Below are 19234 nucleotides of genomic sequence, written 5' to 3'. Positions count from 1 at the left end.
GAAAAAGGATGTGTTGGATGTATGGCGGAAACACTATGGTGAAAAATTCCAGAAAGAAAATAATAACCCAGAGGAGGTAGGGGTGATATATGGACCATACATGGAGGTACAAGACTCGGATATAGAAGGGGAAATAAAGGAAGATGAAATACAAATAGCAATAGAACTGATGAAGACAGGAAAAGCAGCAGGATCAGATGGAATAAATCCAGAATTAATAAAATATGGAGGTATGGAAGTAGTTAAGAATTTAACCAAGATGTCTCAAAGAATATGGAAGGAAAACAAAATACCAAACGAATGGAGGAAAAATATCATTATCCCACTACATAAGAAGGGCAGTAGCTATGACTGTAATAACTACAGAGCAATATGCCTCTCATCAGTCGCTTATAAATTATACACAAGGATACTAGAAAGACGTCTCAGAAAAGTGGTGGAGGAAGATATGGAGGAGGAGCAGGCAGCATTCCGCCCTAAAAGGCAAACACAAGATCATATATATACTATAAGAACGATTATGGAAAAAAGAATTGCCAAGAACAAGGACACATATCTAGCTTTTATAGACCTAAAAGCTGCTTTTGATTCAGTACCTAGGCAATATGTATGGGAAGCATTGAAGGCAAAGAAAGTACCAGTAAGATTCTTGAATGCAATAAAAATTGTATATAATAATACTGTAGGAACAATTAGAGTAGATGGCGAACACTCAGGTGAATTTGACATTGAGAAAGGCATAAAACAAGGGGACAGCCTCAGTCCAATCCTATTTAACGTCTTTTTAGACGAAATTGCTAAAATATGCAAACGACGAACACACAGAACGAAGATAGGTATGTGGAGATTAAGGCCAGTATATATCCAAGCACTATTATATGCTGATGATATCGTACTGATATCAGATACACCTGAGAGACTTCAGCAAGCAGTGGAAGAATGGTATGAAGAACTTAAAAGGAAAGGCATGAAGATTAATATAGAAAAGAGTAAGATCATGCGGGTGACTAAAGAGGACAAGGAAAATGAAGCCCTGAATATAATATGTGAAGGGAAACAACTAGAGAAAGTAGAAACATATGAATACTTAGGAACCATCATAAGTAGCAGTGGGAAAATTGATCAAGAGATAATGAATAGGACAAAGAAGGCAGCATCAGCATATTATCAAATGAGTAATACTTTAGTGGGAAAAAGAGAGATCAGTATAAAAACAAAAATGCAACTCTACAACTCAATTGTAGTTCCCATCATGGGCTATGGCACAGAAAGCTTAGCACTCCTAGATAAACATCTAAGTAAATTTCAAGCAATAGAGATGAAATATCTTAGAAGAACAGTGGGGAAAACTCGAAGAGACAGAATAAGAAATGAAAGAATAAGAGAAGAGGTAAAACAAAAGAAGACAATGACTGAAGTAGTAGAGGAACGCCAGCTGAAGTGGTATGGACATGTAAATAGAATGAATGAAGATAGGAAAGCCAAGCAAGTGATGGAGATGAGGGTTGAGGGTAGAGTAGGAAGAGGCAGGCCAAGAAATACATGGGAAGATAGAATAGAAAAGATAGGATTAAAATATGGAAAAACTAAGAACGAAATGAGAAGAATGAGTCGAGACCGGATGGAGTGGATGAGATGGACAGAACGAGGTACCCGACGCTTAACGGCATAAGGGAATGGAAGAGAAGAAGAAGAAGAAGATACACGCTGTATATATCTTCCAGTTCAGGAATGTTTTCTCAGCGTCCTTCATTTGCTTTGCTTCCACTCTGACGGACAGAAATGTATATTTTTCTGAAGCAACTTTGACAGCATGTTCTCATAGTATATAAAATATTCAGCTTGTATGCCATGTCGGAGTTAACAAGATTAAGCTGTCAGCGGAAGTATGTACGGGTGGAAATATATGCGTGAGGAAGAATGGATTTGCTTTGTGCGTGAAACGCATCTAATGTCTCTCCCTCACGAAGCACCAATATTTCCTTGTGTCACTCAAACAAAAATTGTGCGTCTCACAGATTACATGGCAAATCTCCACAGACACGAAATATATGGATTTTTTGGTTCTGTAGCATGCGTGTGACATACATTTCTCCATGGACAGTGGCTATTGCGATTTAATGTATTGCTTTGCGGCTTGTTCTTTTGGCGATTCTTCCAGCCTCGTCAACATCCAAACGGTCTGGTCATCGATGGTTTTCAGTTCGAACCCCGGTATGGACATGAATATTACTTTATGAATGTCCGTCCCTTCATCCATTTCAAATATTCACCATTCTTCGACATCCTCTAAAGTCCGTGGTGGAGTGGTTGGCGAAACGACCTTCGACGCAGGGGTCGCGGTTTCGAATCCAGTCCTTAGCGCTCAACTGTGTTTACATAATATTACATACCGGTAACTTACGTTGCAAGAACTTAAAAAGAGCAGAAGTTAACTTCCTAAAGTATCATTTCTTTCTAAGTTATCCGATGCAAACTTAGTTATATTTCTTTAACACAAGACATATTAAATCAAACTTTCTACAAAAAACTAATCTAAATCAAAAAATTTAAAAATTTTGACATTGATTCAGCGTTGTTAATCTTAATGGCTCCCTGTTAATTTGCAAACAATTCTACGAGGGATAGTCAACGAAAACCTTAATTTGTCTTTTTGTTTTTTGTCTAGTAGATTTGTGCATGTAAAATTTCACAGGTTTGCTGCATTTTAGCATAGACCCTTTGCTGATCCACATATATTTTCAAGCCTGATTTGCCTGTATTCCTCAAGAATAAGAATACTTGGAATCTATGTGCAGTCACTTGTGAGCAACCGCGAAGGTCTTTCCACCCATCTGCGTGCGGACCATTTTCGAACTTCCTTCCCAATTTGTAAACTTTCTGGCGTGGTAAGCATCCATAGAAACATTGAATTTTCATTTGCCGTAGACTGTCTATACGTTTTAAGCTTCCAGAGGGCAAGACACCACTGCCCTTTGCTGGTGCATGTGTATGAAGGAGTCGACATCTTTAAAATTACAAAAATGATGTTGTGAAGCTCACTTGATCCATGTAGCAGCCTTGAGGTCATTTTGCAAATAACAGTCGATACCTCACGTAAATTTGAGCTCTCTGCCCCGAAGACTAAATAATGTAATAATAGCGAAGGGAGGTCCGACATCTTATTAGTTACCTGGTTGGTGTCTTTGGAATGAACAGCACTGTACTGTGTCCGGTGACTTTTTGCAATATTCTGTACTTGTTATGTGCGAGTGTAGAAGTTAGAAAGTAGGATCGTTACCCAGCATCTCCACCACGTATCATTCTAAAGAATGATGGGATCTGAACCTGTCATTGTGCAATTAATTGCTGGGTGATGTAAGTTACTCATCATTCATCCTCTGATGAGAGCACTCGTCATTGGCATGACGAGGTAACGCTTGGCAATGCGAAGGCAATGCGAAAGGTACAAATAAAATTAAGGAACTAAACTGCAGAAAAGACAATGGTCACTCGTTGGGTTTTGTGAACCTTTGAACCTGAATCATGGCTGAGTGTTTGGATAGTTACCTGTCTATCTGATGAATTAGGATGAATAGAATATACGAAGTCCTCTGTTGGCTTCTCAATTTGTCGACCTGGGCGTCGTCTCACTTCTGCCCTACTGCTCTCCTAACCACTTCTCCCTTCACAACTCCAATCCAAAGTCAGTCCCCTCTCAGCTTGTCTCACCTCTATATCCCTAGGCCATGGAGCTCTTCCTCCATGCCGAATCGTGTTTTTAATTGCCACTATGCAAACCGCCGATTCCATAGGCAGAAGAAACTACCTGTTTCCTGAATAGCTCAGGAGGTTTGCATAGCACAACACTGTGCATTGTTTACATGCCTGAGAGGCTGAGACAACTGAGAAAAACAAGTGAATGCCCTGGTCAACGTGAAGCATTCAGAGAGACTTTATAAAATAAACATATAATCTTAGGGATTGATACGGAAGATAGGCTGTATTGTTGGTTCTTCTGGAGTGATACATTGGCTTGGCGTCTCATGCTGTTCTCGGTTGTGTCGCCCTTGTTCTCCTGTTTAATCTGCCTGCGTCTATTTTCTGGCGGTTGTTCCGCAGCTCCGTGTCTCCTAGTTACCGTGTTCCTCCTCGCGGTGGACACGAGAGGCGTTCCCCTTGGAGGGGCACGGTGAGCTACGGCCGCCATCTTCCCGGAAGCCATTATAACGCCTGCAATTTGCGGTTCGCCCTCCCGATGTCTCCTGCCTCTCGCGGACCGCAGCTCGCTCTAATAATCCCGGGATCCTCCTTCGGAAGCAGACCGCAAGATTAGGTTGTCTCCCAGACAAAGATTCCATTCGTTACGCGCCGCACCGGTCGCCTTCTCTAATTCCGTTTCCATCTTGTCCGACGGAACATTTGGGACCGAAAGAACAGACTCGTTTGCCTTAAGTCCCTCGGAATTGGCCTCCGCTGCGGTTGTCGGACAAGGGTGCGCGATTTCGTACCAGGGTCCGTAAAAATGGGACGCAATCATATACATTTTTTTAACGTTGTAAATTGCTCCTTCAGCTTCAAATGGTCGTACGCCCAGTGTGAGAATTAAGCTTTCTGCGTTGAGGGGGACGCCCAGTCTGTGGCGTATTTATGATTTATTTTTGGGAGGTTGGTCTTTTTTGATTGATTTGTGCCATTTTTGGCTAATTTGCAAAGATGGGGATGAGTGATGTGATGAAGTTGATGAATGAACACTCACAGACATCCATGCGCAGGCCGGGATTAGAACCCGGGACCCCTAGCGTCGCGCTAACCACTCCGGCATGGTGGCCGGCTGGTATTATTTTGGTTATACAAATTTGTAGGTACCATTGAGTAAACTAATCTATTGTCTTGTGGTTCTAACGTACTGTCACGAGCCGGAATAAAATGCTGTGTAATGAAAAACGCCAGCAGTCCCCGGGGGAGTCTGGATCGAGAGAGCGAAGCGCGAAGTGTGTTGCGAGTGACAGTATTAAGTGTAAAAGGTTTGGGCGAACCCACTGAGGACACCTTCGATGGGCCGATAGAGTGCCTCAGCCGAGGAACCACGAAGGAAACCAGGTACAGTGGTGACACTTTAAGTTTATCATTGTCAGTGTTTAGATATCTTGCTGGCTCGTGCGTGATCATCCTCCTTCGCTTGTGCGGATTCTACTTGTATTAATTTATTCCATTCCTCATACACACATCCTCTCTCAGCCAAGCAGTTTAAGCCGACGAACGGCCTAAACGTAACAGTACCTTAGAACTTTGTTTCTAATCTAGGACATTAAACCGTATAATAACATTTACACGCAATTTAGAAAAGAGTATATTCCATTCCAAGTAAACCCAAACTCATACCACAAAAAAGAGCCATCGAATTAGTAACACCAAATTTCTATTACCAAGTTCAAACGTAAAGTCCATATAATCTACCTACAAGTTTCTTCTGAACGCCATAATGTAGGTAAATTATAGACAAAGGTACCCGTGTGAATGTGCGCACATGCAATGGAGTCATATGGGGTAATGTAGAGGTACAGCTCCACATATTCTTGATATCGGCCATAGTTTGGATGATGTGATCAGCATCACGCCAGGCAGCCTTTACTCGGCAGGGTTGCCCCCACGTATCCATTATATGAGGTTGGGTGGGCCTCAGAGCCGCGCAGAAATATGGAAATGACTGGAAAAATTACTGGTCCAGATCACACGTGCCGGGATTCGAACCCACCTCGTCCGCGTTATACCCAGATGCTCTACCAACTTTTTTTAAAAAAAGGAAGACCCCTAAGCGACAGGCTTCCCCCAACAAACACTCTTATCAATTTCTCATTCATCCTTCCCAACGGCGTAGTAGTAACGTTGTCGCCTTCTAATCAAGGTATGCTGGGTACGATACCCTTTGGAGGCACATGGCACAGTGGTTCGGATCCCACTTTAAACTGTAGGTCCAGTCCCGATTAGCCTTTGGGTCATAAAGTGGGCTTAAAACAACAAATCAATCAATCTTTCTCATTCAGGACAGACGGGTGGCCGCGGTGGCTCAGTCGGTAACGCGTCTGACTACCATGCTAAAGGTCCCGGGTTCGATCCCCGGCCGGTTCAAATCCGGGAACTTTTCTAACGATGGAAGCGGCCCCGGCGCCCACCCAGCGTCGAATAACATGGGTACCTGGGGGAAACCCTGGGGGGTAAAGGCGGTCAGGGGCGTGATGCTGATCACATCACCCCCACTCACGACCGGATGAAGAAAGTGTGGGGCGTTAGCCCCACACCCCCTATATGCCTTCATGGCGTGGTGCTATGCACAGGGGAGCACTTTACTTTTTTTTTTACTTTTTTTTTCATTCAGGACAGACGATCACAAACTTCCATGTCCGAACCGGGATTCGGACCCCGGACCACTCGTCGTAGCGAGCTGCTCTCACCACTCGCCACGGAGACGGACGAAGCAATTGAGCTACTGCGGCCATGCGACATGACATACGGCAATATAGTATTCAGCCATCGTTACGTTAGTGTATGACTACGATTTGGTTTGATTTGGTGTTTTAAGTCCACTTTAGGCACAGTAAGGCTAATCGGAACTGGACGTACAGTTAAAAGTGGGATCCGAACCACTATGTGCCTTCACCGGGTATCGAACCCGGGACCCCTGGATGTCTACGAGGCGAGAGCGTTAGCCAGTACGCAACGGAGGAGAATTCTAACGCAACATGTCCATCGTATTCAAACAGCATGTCCAGGCAATCTTCTCTCGACTAACACGACGGCAAGAACCGCGAGCTTAATGAACTTGTAGCGAGACAACCCTTTACAGCCCTCAGGAGAGGGGGAAGGGGCATTCTTGCTCCAACTTTATCCCCCGAAGGACAATTTAATCCCCGTCCATTGCTCCGAAGAGGCTCCAAATCAAAGCAAACAACCGCGGGAAGGGAAGGTGTCGCCCGGACCGTAAATTACTTTGTTGTCCTACTGCGAGCTGGCAAACACTCCTCCCTCTTCCCCTGGTTGTGTGCGGAGGCTTTGAGATTCTCGGCTGTGCAAGGGAAAGGTGGGATCTTGTCTGTAAAAGCGTAGCTCAGTGATACGTAAGAAGCAGAAAGACCAGATTAAGTTACTATTTGTTGCTGCTTCAATACGAAAGATCAATCAAAGCAATAAGGATAAGAAAAGATGTTGCTATCTTGTCAGCAAGAGTTTATCCGATGTCCGTGGCGGAATGGTTAGAGCACGGCGCGCTTCAACGTCAGGGGTCCCAGGTTCGAAATCCGGCAAGGACATTGGTGTTCTTTGTGAGTGTCCCTTCATCAATTTCATCATATCATCACTGATCGTTATCATCGTGATTAGCTAAAAGCGGAAGAAAATAGCCACTAAATATCACAAATCAAATCAAATCAGCAGAGCTCAGCTCAGTGATACATTCAGCCACAAAATGTTGCTGCTTCAATACGAAAAACCAAACAAGAGAATTAAAGACTGTCGCGAATACTGTACAATAACCAATGGCGCAATAGCCCTACCGACCTCACTCTCACATGAGGTGGGCCATCATCCAACCAGTTACGGGGTGACGTGCGGTCGGCACGACGAACACCCAGACGTTGTAGGATTTCATGACACTACGCTACTCTTCGTAGTTCCCCAATTTCCTCATGATGTTGGGTGGCCACCGGTTCTATACACAGACAGAAATCTCATGAGGAAATTGATTTATTGATTGATTGATTTGGTTTATTTTACTTCGCTTTTCTGCCACTTTAGCTAATTATGAAGATGAGAATGAGTGATGATATGATGAAGGTACACTCACGCCAAGGCAGGGATTCGAACTCGGGGCCCCTGGCGTCGTATCAAGCTGTGATAACCAGTCCGGCACGGACGTCGGTTCTCAGGAGAAAAGCTGCTTCCTTAGAAGACACGAACGGATCCAAATTCTGAACCCAAAGTTCTCATAGCCAGTGTGCGGGGCGGCATTCTAATGAAATTATACGTTATCATTATCAACAAAGATTAATTGTCACAGATTACCTAGTAACAGATGAAACTAACAGAGGGGATGTGTGTGTTCTTTGGAGGATGAAGCTTTACCTATTTAACATCATGCAACTAAATGAGATTTTATAGATAAAATTGTAACTAGATGAAAGAAAAGTGAAACCAGCCATACTCAAAGCTGAAAATGTTGAACGAGCAGTGTATCTATGTAGATTTTCAGCGAAAAATGCAGGCTCGACCAGGACTCGAACCCGGGTCTCTGGCAATCCGTGACATTGCTCTACCACTGAGCTACCGAGCCGGCCTGGCTTCCCCTGCATTTTCGCTGGCGCTGTTTTACCTGTGTGAAATCGTCTCTGCAAGTGCTACTGCAACGGGATCAAAGGCAACAGGCAAAGGCAACACCCAGGCCGGCTCGGTAGCTCGGTGGTAGAGAAATGGCATGGATTGCCAGAGACCCGGGTTCGAGTCCTGGTCGAGCCTGCATTTTTAGCTGAAAATCTACATAGTACATCTCCTGTGTGTGCCTAATTTAATGGATAAGCAGTGTATCTGTTTTGGCCCTCTTCAACTGAACAGGGCCCCGACTGTGTCAAGTTACGGCCCTGTATCCTTTATACAGTAGTTGAATATTTTCGCGAACTTATGCTAATTTCGGTGGCGGAGTGGCTAGCATAGTGCACTACGACGTCAGAGGTCCAGCGTTCGAATCCCGGCCTGGGCTGGGTGTTCTTTGTGAGTGTCCCTTCATCAATTTCTCCATATCATCACTCATCTTCATCTTCATGATTAGCCAAAGTGGCAGAAATACAGGATAAGGCAGGAAAATCTGATGATTTTTAAATGAGACAACACAGTAAATATAAATAGTTCGTATTTATTCATGTTGTACCCATACAGCCATATGTATGCCATTATTATTGGGAAAAAAATGATCTACACCAACATTAAGTAGGGAAAACAGCTTGCAAATGGCGTTTCAACCAATGAAAGCGCGGTGCGTTGCGTTCCACGGCTCCATGGTGACTGAAATGGCAGCTAGTGAGGAGTGGAGTCTCCTCTCATGATCCCACCACGTGACGCAATAACAAAGCAACAATCGGCAGGTTTTTCTTCCACAGAAAAGAGAAGTTTCAGCGACCGACTCCAGCAGTGTGTGAACCAAAATGGGCGCCATTTCAAAGATGTTATTTTCCGTCAATTCCGTTCTAGCTGTAAGGCTAGAACATGAATAAAGACAAACTCTTCCTATTTACTGCGTGTGCCCCCGATGACGCAATGGTAACGTCGTCACCTTGCAATCAAGGGGTCGCCGGTGGAGGCTCATAATGGTTCGGATCCCACTTTAAACTGTAAGTCCAGTCCCGATTAGCCTTACTGTGCATAAAGTAGACTTAATACACCAACTCAATCAATCAATATATTTACTGTGTTACATCATTCTAAAAATCATCAGGTTTTTCTGAACCACTCCGTACAAAGTAAAATAAACCATATCGATAAATCGTGCGTACTAGAGACACGCGTTGAAGAGAATAGCCACAATCAACATTGAAGTAAAGCCCAAAGCTGTACCATCAGGAAGAGAAGTCTGATGAGAGCGAAACGAGCATTTCTACGGAGCCCAATTGCGAGCGAGAGGGGAATCCCCTGGGAAGAATCCGTCTCCGGAATTCAAGTTCTCCATCGCGTGGGGCTCTTCTCGTGTCGTTTCGCAGGAAGCCATGAAAAATTCACAACACAACATGAACTTCCGAGGTAGCTGCACGGCGGCTTTTTTAACGCGGGATGTGTCTCTGAATAATGAATCAAAAAAGGTTTCCAAAGTGGGAGGCAAATATGACGGCTAGAAAAAGTGCGTGCTAAGCGCAGCGGAACAAAGGAGATCTCTAATGTTGCTTCGGTCGATTCGTCAAACGTGTGCTTTAGTTAACAATTTAGAGTTAAACAACGCGCCAATGTGTGTCTGTGTTCTAGAAAGTGATCGCATACAATTTATGAATACTATTGATTAAAGCGGTGACCTGGTGTGGACTATATGTTATGCAAATATACCTCTAGCAGGAGAGATTTCACGCAATACGAGCCCTAGTCGCCGACTTTGAGACTGAGAGGGGAGGCAAGGAACTCTCTGCCCTCCTTAAACTTTATTTCATGTTCAGAGTATTTCTCGACACATGGAAACACTTCCACAACATGGTGACAGCCGTACACATCGCACATTCTCTTCTGGCATTAATCGATGTGTTGCTATGTTAACATAGGCAATACATGTATTTGAAGTTGGCAACACTTACACGGGGTGGCAGCAGGCCGCACTGTGTGATCAGATAAATGACGAAGTATCTTTGGAGTTGGGAACACTTGTAGGGCATGCCGTAGGCTGCGCTACACGACCATGGACATGGAGAAGTTTCTTTGGAGTCGACAATACTTCCAGCATGGCAGCATCCGCTCTATGTTAACACAGAAATGAAGCAATTTCTTGGAAGTTGGCAACACTTTCACGACATGGCGGAAGGCTACGCTATATGAATATATGAACATAGAAATTAATAAGTTTGTTTGAAGTTGTCAACATTTCTAGAACAAAGGAGCACATCGATCAATGTTAGAAGAGAATGTATGATGTGTGGCACTGTACTGTCACCAATAATTACGCTGGAAGTAAAAGATCATGTTCCACCACATGCAATTGTAATTGTGTTTATAGGGTGCAATTTCTGTGTTCCGTACCATTATATAGCACCATAGTGTAATGATGCGATCATTACTGGATCCTTTTTTATGTTATAAATTGTGTATGTCTATGTCTATGTCCTGTACGTTTGAGTTCTTGGCCGTTGGGGAGCGGTAAGTTTCCAGTAACGGTTTAGGTCATTAGCGGGGCCTATAAATACGAAGGGCAGGGAAGCAGTGGGTCTCAGATGTTTGGCGGAGTACAGCAATGTAAGAGGTATCTTTTTCTGAGGGGAGCGGCTGGGCGAGCTTTCTTTCCTTACTACGTGAACCTACGGGGATGTTAACTTTCTTTCTTTTAATACACACATTTGCTCTTTTTTTACATTTATTCCAATAGTTTATTTCATGTGGGAAACCGGATACACAACACACATACCTTCAGCCACCTTTTTTGGTACTGAGGGTTATATATTTTTTTTACTCGTGGAGCCAGTGGCTACGCGAGTCTACACACTCTCTTCGGGAAGGGGGGACAGGGTACACCGAAATGCAGATTTTGCGAATAACGGCCAAGAATTAACTTATGTAAATATAATATGAATAAACCTATATATATCTAAAAGGAAATGGGCGTTAAGTTGTAATTTGAAGAGGTACGTGTCTATTGCCTAAACTAGCATCCACAGAACTTCAGATACTGCAAGTTTTGAACCTCGGGACAAGGATTCAAAAATGTATGGTAGTGTATATTGTGTATGTTGCTGAGAATCAGCTTAAAAACACAAAATATACCTTTACAATAGTTAAATGAATAAATGCGCTGGTTTCAAAATAACCAGCCCATACATTTGACTTACCATCATAGTGTGCTCATTTAAGTTTATTTTTGTGTGGCCACATCCTTTTTATTGAAGTACCCTCGTACATGCATTATTGATGGCTGCCTGCTCTCAGACAGAAGTCAGTCAATACGGCAGCCTGTCATTTCGGGGGCTCATGTCCTCTTGTGAATATTTGTTGAGGTATGAACCGGCTGATTGCAGCCGTCCTCGCTTGTTCTCATTTCTTGTCGCTGTTTCGGTTCGTTACCTTTTAGAGAGCGAAACGGGGAGGGGCAACTGGAAATATATTAAAAGCCCCCCCCCTGCATTATTAAAAGTGCAGCCGTGATTAGGCCAGCGCCGGCGGCAGGTCTGTTTCTTAGCTGGTAGCTCTCGGTTTGATTAAGCATTTCGTTGCTGCGTGAAATTGGCTGCCGACCCCCCCCCCCCCCTCCATCCCGACGGGGTCGGGGTGGGGGGAATTATCAGAATGGAAATTGCATCAATCTCGAAATGCAGAACTAGCTGACTGAAACGAGGCACAGTCAAGTTTGTGAAATTCATGCCACTGCGGTGGCCGATAGGCTAGGAAAAAAATTGCAGCAGCTCAAATCAGCCTCAAAGATCCTGCACTCAATCAAGTCCTTTAAAACCATGGCGGGTGGAAAAAATAATTTCATTACCTTTATTCTGTTGCACGTTTCATCAAAATCTGTCAAGTAGCTCATGAGATAATAAAGTATTGTTTGAGATTCGGTTGATATGAATGGAAGAGTTGGGCGTTATAACATGATAAGTGACATTTTGGTCATTGTTGAGTTACAAAGTAAAAGGAGCCCTTCTTCATTATTCGCGTGTAATTGCCCTGCCATACAATAAGCATTGGACTCATTGATCCCTTCTGAAATTTTAAATAACACGAGAACAATTTGTCTACAGTATAGCGTCTAATAACCTTTCTGCTTAGGAAACTCAATAATGTTCAAAATAGAGTACTGCATTGGACCATTTTCGCTCGCTCAAACTCGATCAAATCTCCCACGCTCGAGCGTGATTCGCTCGAATATATAGAATATCAAATACCATTTTAATGTGACAATAATCGTACAAATATATGTGTAAAATTCGTGCTGGTAGTTTCAGCACATAATCATCTATTCATTTTCATATATTGCTATATATATGACTATAAGATAAGACTAAATTACATTTTAACATGGTGATTATGACTGTTCGCTGAAGCATATTCGAAGGCCCACTACTACTTACAAATTACGCTTATACGTGAACTACTGGGCTTCGAGCGTATACCGATCGTTTGCCTGTTCGAGCGTTAATCGCTCGAGCAAAGAAACTGTCAATCCCGTAAGCTACCATGCGAACTATTAGACGATCGAGCAAAAAACCTCGATGCAGCACTAGTCCAAAATGTCACCACGTTTTACACCCTAGACCTTCAATTTATTAAATAGGTTATCGTGGCAGATGTGAGGTTAGGTTAGGGTAAGTAGGTTAGGCATAAAGGTGTATGTATAGGTTTTGGGTAAGTTTGTGTACCTTAAACCCAAAATCTACAAAGTCATGGTTAATATCACGCCAATATTCAAGTACGTACAAGCGTACCAGCATTTCCTTCGGCGAAATTGTTAGACCTTCTGGTCTCACTGTGTGTCTGTTGGGACAAGATTCTACGTCAGGTTTGTGGTCAACTCTTATTTTTGAAATCAATTACTGTCGAATGTTATTTGTGGCGGTTTCAACATATGTCAATTAGCTCCAGTAGAACAAGTAGGTGTTGTTGTGTATATATAATGATAGGCTCAAGCGGAAAAGGCAGTGGAAGAACAAGTGGGACAGAATTACAACCCTCCCTACAGCTCGGACCTTTCGCACTTGATTTTCTCTTCTGTGGTGAGCGAATAAAGCAGCCGAAGGGTCTTGTTGCAGGAGTGCGATTCGCCACAGACACGAGCAGTTTGATTGGCAAAGTCTGAGTCCACTTTACACAGACTGGGGACCCCTTGATTACAAAGCAACGGCATTAGCACTACAGTATCGGGAAGGCATGCGTGCATCTCGAATGATTCATATGTGTTACATGTAATAAAACAATAAACCTGCCAATGTAATTTGAAAGCAATAGCATTGAGTTTTTGGCTTAACGATCTCGTTAGCGAATGATCAAGGTTTGAGTCCTAGTGTAAGCATGAGTGTTGTTTGCGAGTGTCATTTTATCAATTTCGTCTATTCATATTCGTCGCGATTCGCGTAAAGAGGCCGAGAGACGACGTTAAGTAAGACGTCCAACCGGTCCGTCGACCGCCCCCTGGAAGTTTTCAAGTTACGAAAAAAGTGAAAACTTGTTAATTTAATTGTGAAGAGCAGGAACAAAGTTCAATTAGTTGCTATTGGAAGAGAATGAAGAAGTTTAATCTCAAATATTGAAGGTAAATTCAGTTTATTTTCTCGTATTTAACCTTTTGAATCAAATAATAAAAGGTTTCACAGTTTTTCAAAATTTTAAAAATAGAGTTGAATGTGATCGGCCACACAAAATTAACACCATGACGAAAATTCTTCCTAACTTTTAAAACTTTTTCTGGATCGTAGTGTGCAAAAGTTAACAGCAGAATAACAATGCATTTTTGTTACTGTACGAAATGTAAAATAATTAAAATATCCAAGAGTTGTATTAGATATTCACTGATTTGGTGGATTGCATAGAACAGTATCCCAAATTATTATAATATCGATTGATTGATTTGTTGTTTTAAGTCTACTTTGTGCACAGAAAGGCTAATCGGGACTGAACCTACAGTTTAAAGTGGACTCCGAACCACTATGTGCCTCCTCCACCGGGTATCGAACCCGGTACCCCTTGATTACAAGGCGACGACGCTACCACTGCTACATCGAGGGGGCCCAATATTATTATAATTAATAATAATAATAATAAATAAATAATAATAATTTGGAATTAAATTAATTCATAATAGTTATTATTTTATAACAATAATAAGCATTATAATCAACTTTATTATTGTTGTTACTATATCCAGTATTTAATTTTTAGCAATGGTGTGACCCCATCTTCCCTTACAAAAATTTCTGGCTACGCCCATGCACCGAGCGCTCTTGTTGAAATCAGCGGGATAAATCCTGATCACGCACCGTAAAAGAGGCTCCAAAATTTCTTCAGATATTTTTCAGCTTCGTTCTTCTTTGCGAATCGGAAGTAATGCAGGCGAAGTACTACCGAAGTCAACAGAGAATGAACTTCCGGTGAATGGTTCCCATACTACAAGGGGACTCCGCTTGCAAACACTTTCTCCTCAAACGCCGCCAACTTTCACTCGCTCGAGCAGCCTTTCCCAGGAATTTTCCAGCCATTTGGAAACTTCAATAACTCGCGAAGTTTTACGAATGGGTCGGGAAGAGCAAGTTGCCAGGGCGACAACGTTCCGTTTGAAGCGAAGGTAAATGAGGCTCTTTTGTGCGGGGGGGCTTTCTGCCCCCCCTTTTTCCTAAAAGATGGAAGACAATGCGAGAACGAAAGTGGGGCAGGGGAAACGACGTGGGTTCCCCTGACGCTGGGGGGAGGGGGGAGTACAAATCCCGAAACATCATCTCCTCATTTATTAATTTCCACCGGCCATTGTCGACGGCCGTAACACGATAACGACCAACGGGGGAATTTAATTGTCAGAGAAGCGATAACGCAAAAGGCCTCATTGTTGTAAAATTCATATTTAAAGGTCGAGAGAAGAACCTCTTACAGCCTCGAATAAATTAGGTTTCTGGCTGCAATGGGATAATGTGGGTTGGTGTTCTCTTCATGCAGCGAAGTCTACTGCTGGTTGTATTCTCATTTTCAAGAGCCTATCAGGATCACACACACACACAACTCGAATTGCATCAATGCAATTTTGGTACATGCGCTGACACGCTAAACATGTAATTGATGCATTTCAGTGCATCACACGGAATAACATCTGATAAAAGCACCCTTTGAGGCTTTTTATATATATTTTTAAAAAATTTACGTCGTTAGGTTAGGATTTGGTGCTGATAGCAGTTCTTGACGTTTTTTTTAAGTTAGGAGTGCTAAGTTTGATGGTGAGATCTTTTCCACGTCTTTTTTAGGTATTTCTGTGTACATACAACCGGTTTTTACAAAGAAAAGCAGCGAAAGTACTTCGAGATGGCAGGTTTTCTTAAATGAGCCATACTTTGGGATCAAATATCTCCGTTTCATGTGTATTTTCCGAGCTGGGGCTAATTTTACCTTACGTAAAACATCGAAAGCTGTCGTTTAAATAAAATTCAACGTAATTCTCGAGGGGATTAAGTGGGTCAACGACCACTGCATACCCTGTTGACTGTACAGCGTGTAAACAACTTTTCAGGCTTATTATTGGAAAATATATACTGTATATATGAAACACAACAACAATAAGATAACAACGAGAAAATCTTAAAGTTTTGTTTTCATGTTCAATACTTTTGTAAAAACGGCCATTGTGACGCTGGTGTAGTGTTGAAGAAAATGGCATCTTTCACACGTCCCCAGATCTTACAGCTCTGGACTTCTGCATTTGGGACTTTGTGAGAGACAAAGTTTGTGTGTCACCAATGCCGAAGAATGTGCAACAACGAAAGGAGAGAACAAGAAACGCTATTGCTTTGCAACGATCCTGCTAGATCGTTACAAAGTTACGCATTTCTTCTTTTTATTGTCATTGTTGAATAGCATTGTATAATCTTATCGGTTTTGTTATCGCTTCTGCATAGGATTTCACTGCTATGCTTGGTAGAGAACGTAGTTCTATCATATCTCACTAGGGAGCGTTATTGTTTCTAATAGTTCATTGTTAACCTGTATAGATGGCACTAATGTTAAGCAGCGCTCTCGTAGTTCACGAGTATCCACTAGAGGCGCTGGCGCGGCGCTCGGAATTGCATATAAGCAGCGACGCGGTCCTGGCCAGTCAGTTCTGTGTTGACTCTTCGAAGACTATTGGTTGAGCTCTGCTCCGCAAATAGTTCTGCATTGCTAGCACACGGGTGCTTAAGATTACAAGAGGGCTTTTTACAGTGTGGCCTACTCTGGTAGATTATACGAGCGATAGCAATATTTCTCGGCCTACCAGGTAGAACATACGCATTGTTCTAAGCTACGGTTTAGCTCGTGAATATAATTACTGTTGAGAGACGGCCTACTAGTAGATTATACGAAGGGTATCCGTATTCTTTGGCCTACTAGTAGATTATACATTTCACAACAGTCGATGCAGAAATGACGTCATCTTTTGGCCTACTCTGGTAGATTATACGAGCGATAGCAATATTTCTTGGCCTGCCAGGTAGATTATACGAAGGGTGATGTTCATCGTTAGTTAATTTTTCATTAAGGAAAAAATAAGCAGTGTTTAATTACTGTCTTCAGCTTAGCATTATTCAAGTAATTAATTAAAGTAAATAAAGTTTAACTAAGCATTATCCTTTATAAGCTTATAGTAAATTTATTTTGCTTGTTGATATTACTGTTTACTAGGACAGCAGATTTAAATGTTCCTTGAGTCGTTAAATTAGTGCCCTATTGTCCCCAATGTCAACACAGTTGTATTCCAAGGCCCGAAAAGAAAAATAAGGTCCCTTATTCCCCACTGGAACAAAAATTGAATGGTCACTGTCCTCCCTCTCCAAGATGTCTGCAGAGGAGATTCGAACCTGGAACTTCAGGAACGACCAAGTGCAGTGAATTCGTATCAGGAGATATTGTGACTTTGTGTTTGTGCGGATATCTAATTTAACCCAAGTGTAATAAACTTGTTAATTCGACGCTAACTTTCATTATATATATATATATATATATATATATATATATATATATATATATATATATATATACCCGAACCCTGAGTGTATAAGAACATCATATCTCCGGCTAGAGAAGAGCTAACATCATGGGTAAAACTGAATAATGTTCCCTGTCACAACGTCGAACCCGGTACGTTGTAGGGCCTCCCTCATGGCGCAGTGGTAGCGTCATTGCCTTGTAATCAAGGGGTCCCGGGTTCGATACCCGGTGGAGGCACAAGTGGTTCGGATTCCACTTTAAACTGTAGGTCCAGTCCCGATTAGCCTTACTGCGCATAAAGTGGACTTAAAACACCAAATCAAATCAATCAAATCAAACCGGTACGTTGCAGTCAAATACTATTCTGAGATACCGCAACTGCAACGTTGTGCCGAGGGCGTGTGTGTGTGCGTGGTCGACCCCGCGGCGTTTCAGCTTTGGTGGACAAGGAGTTCTTGGGAAAAGTGTGGCAAGAACTAGAATTTCGATGGGATGTGTGTCGCATCACTGGTGGAAGCCACATTGAGCATTTGTAGAAAGGACTTGAATTATTACTGATTGATAGGTGATATGACAAATATCATTGTTGTATTCCATGTTGTTTAGTCGAAATAAATTCTTAAAGTTGTTTGCAGTATTATAATACACCTTGTATTTGATAGAAGACCGCGGTGGTCTAGTGTCGGCCTCCGTGTCGGAGTGGTCAGCGCATCGCGCTACGAAGCCAGCGGTCCCGGGTTCGAATCCCGACTAAGACAAGGATGTTAGAGTTTGTCCGTAATGAGAAAAACCGAGAATAAAAATTGATGTGTGTGAAAGTTGAGAAAGGGTGAACGACGGGACATACTACCACTTAGGGAATTCCCTTAAAAAAAAGTCGGTAAGCCGTCCGACTGCCACGCGAGAAACCCGCGTTCGATTGCCGGGGTGATTAATCTAAGGTTGGAATTTTTCCGGCATTGTCCCCTCATAAAGCGGCTCTGGGGCTCACCTAGCCTCGAATCAACTGGTACCTGGGGGAAACCCTGGGGGGTAAAGGCGGCCGAAACATGGTGCTGATCACATCACCTCAAAAATGGCCGTGATCAAGAATGTGTGGGGCCTTACTCCAACATCCCTTCAATGCACGCTGAACTTTACCTTACCTGTATTTTATAGGGAGGGGGGGGACTTGAAAACCGGAGAACATGGTAGAATATAGAGCTCCCCTAGAAAATTAGACATGGATACCGGTTTTTCACTGTCTTAGATAAACACGTCCATTATTGACATTTAATACGTCTTGGATAAAGTGGCTTGACATCCCCGCTTTTCATTCAAGCCACACTGCAAATAGATCAATTATCCCCGACTAAAAGCGGGAGAACGCCGACGCTCCCCCAAAAACACGATGAGCATTCTTCCACTGACCCAGTTCATCCTCCATGACCGATCGTCGGGAGAAGAATTGATGAGCCTCCCCCATCTGGCGTTGAGGCTTCTCCCCCGGGGGAGGGTGGCTGCGATCAGTGTCAGTCACCGCGTGCGCGGAATATCAACCAGCGGCGTCGAATTACAAGCTCCCCGAGGGGACCGATTTCCTGCCTTCCGCAGGGCATCTTGTCGATGAAGCCGACCGAATATTCAGTTTCTCTTTGCTCACCTTTGCGTTGAGGTGATTTCAGCGAGTCTATGATGAACTCTTTCGGACGTTAGTTTTTTGGATCGAAATTAGGCTATACGTAGGAAAGTGTTAACCGTAACACCGTAAAGTCGAGAAGAACAAAATAAAGAGTAAATTGGGGAGCAGTGGCGTACCCAAGAGGTTCTTGGTGCGGGTACACACTGCATATTAGTAATATTTACACTTTCCAAATTAGATGTT

The 19234-nt window shown here is 42.9% G+C and overlaps 1 protein-coding gene across 1 annotated transcript in view; it reads right to left on the bottom strand.

Moving 5' to 3' along the window:
• The window catches only part of LOC146003616 (suppressor of lurcher protein 1-like), a 445888-nt gene that overhangs the window by 382772 nt on the left and 43882 nt on the right, over positions 1-19234 (bottom strand). The gene's annotated exons all lie outside the window — the stretch shown is intronic.

Source organism: Lepisma saccharinum, chromosome 20 (assembly GCF_977018435.1).
Source record: "Lepisma saccharinum chromosome 20, izLepSacc3.1, whole genome shotgun sequence".
In the NCBI taxonomy this organism is placed as follows: domain Eukaryota; kingdom Metazoa; phylum Arthropoda; class Insecta; order Zygentoma; family Lepismatidae; genus Lepisma; species Lepisma saccharinum.
The sequence above is the reverse complement of the archived record's forward strand: the minus strand, read 5'-3'. Positions and strand labels throughout refer to the sequence as shown.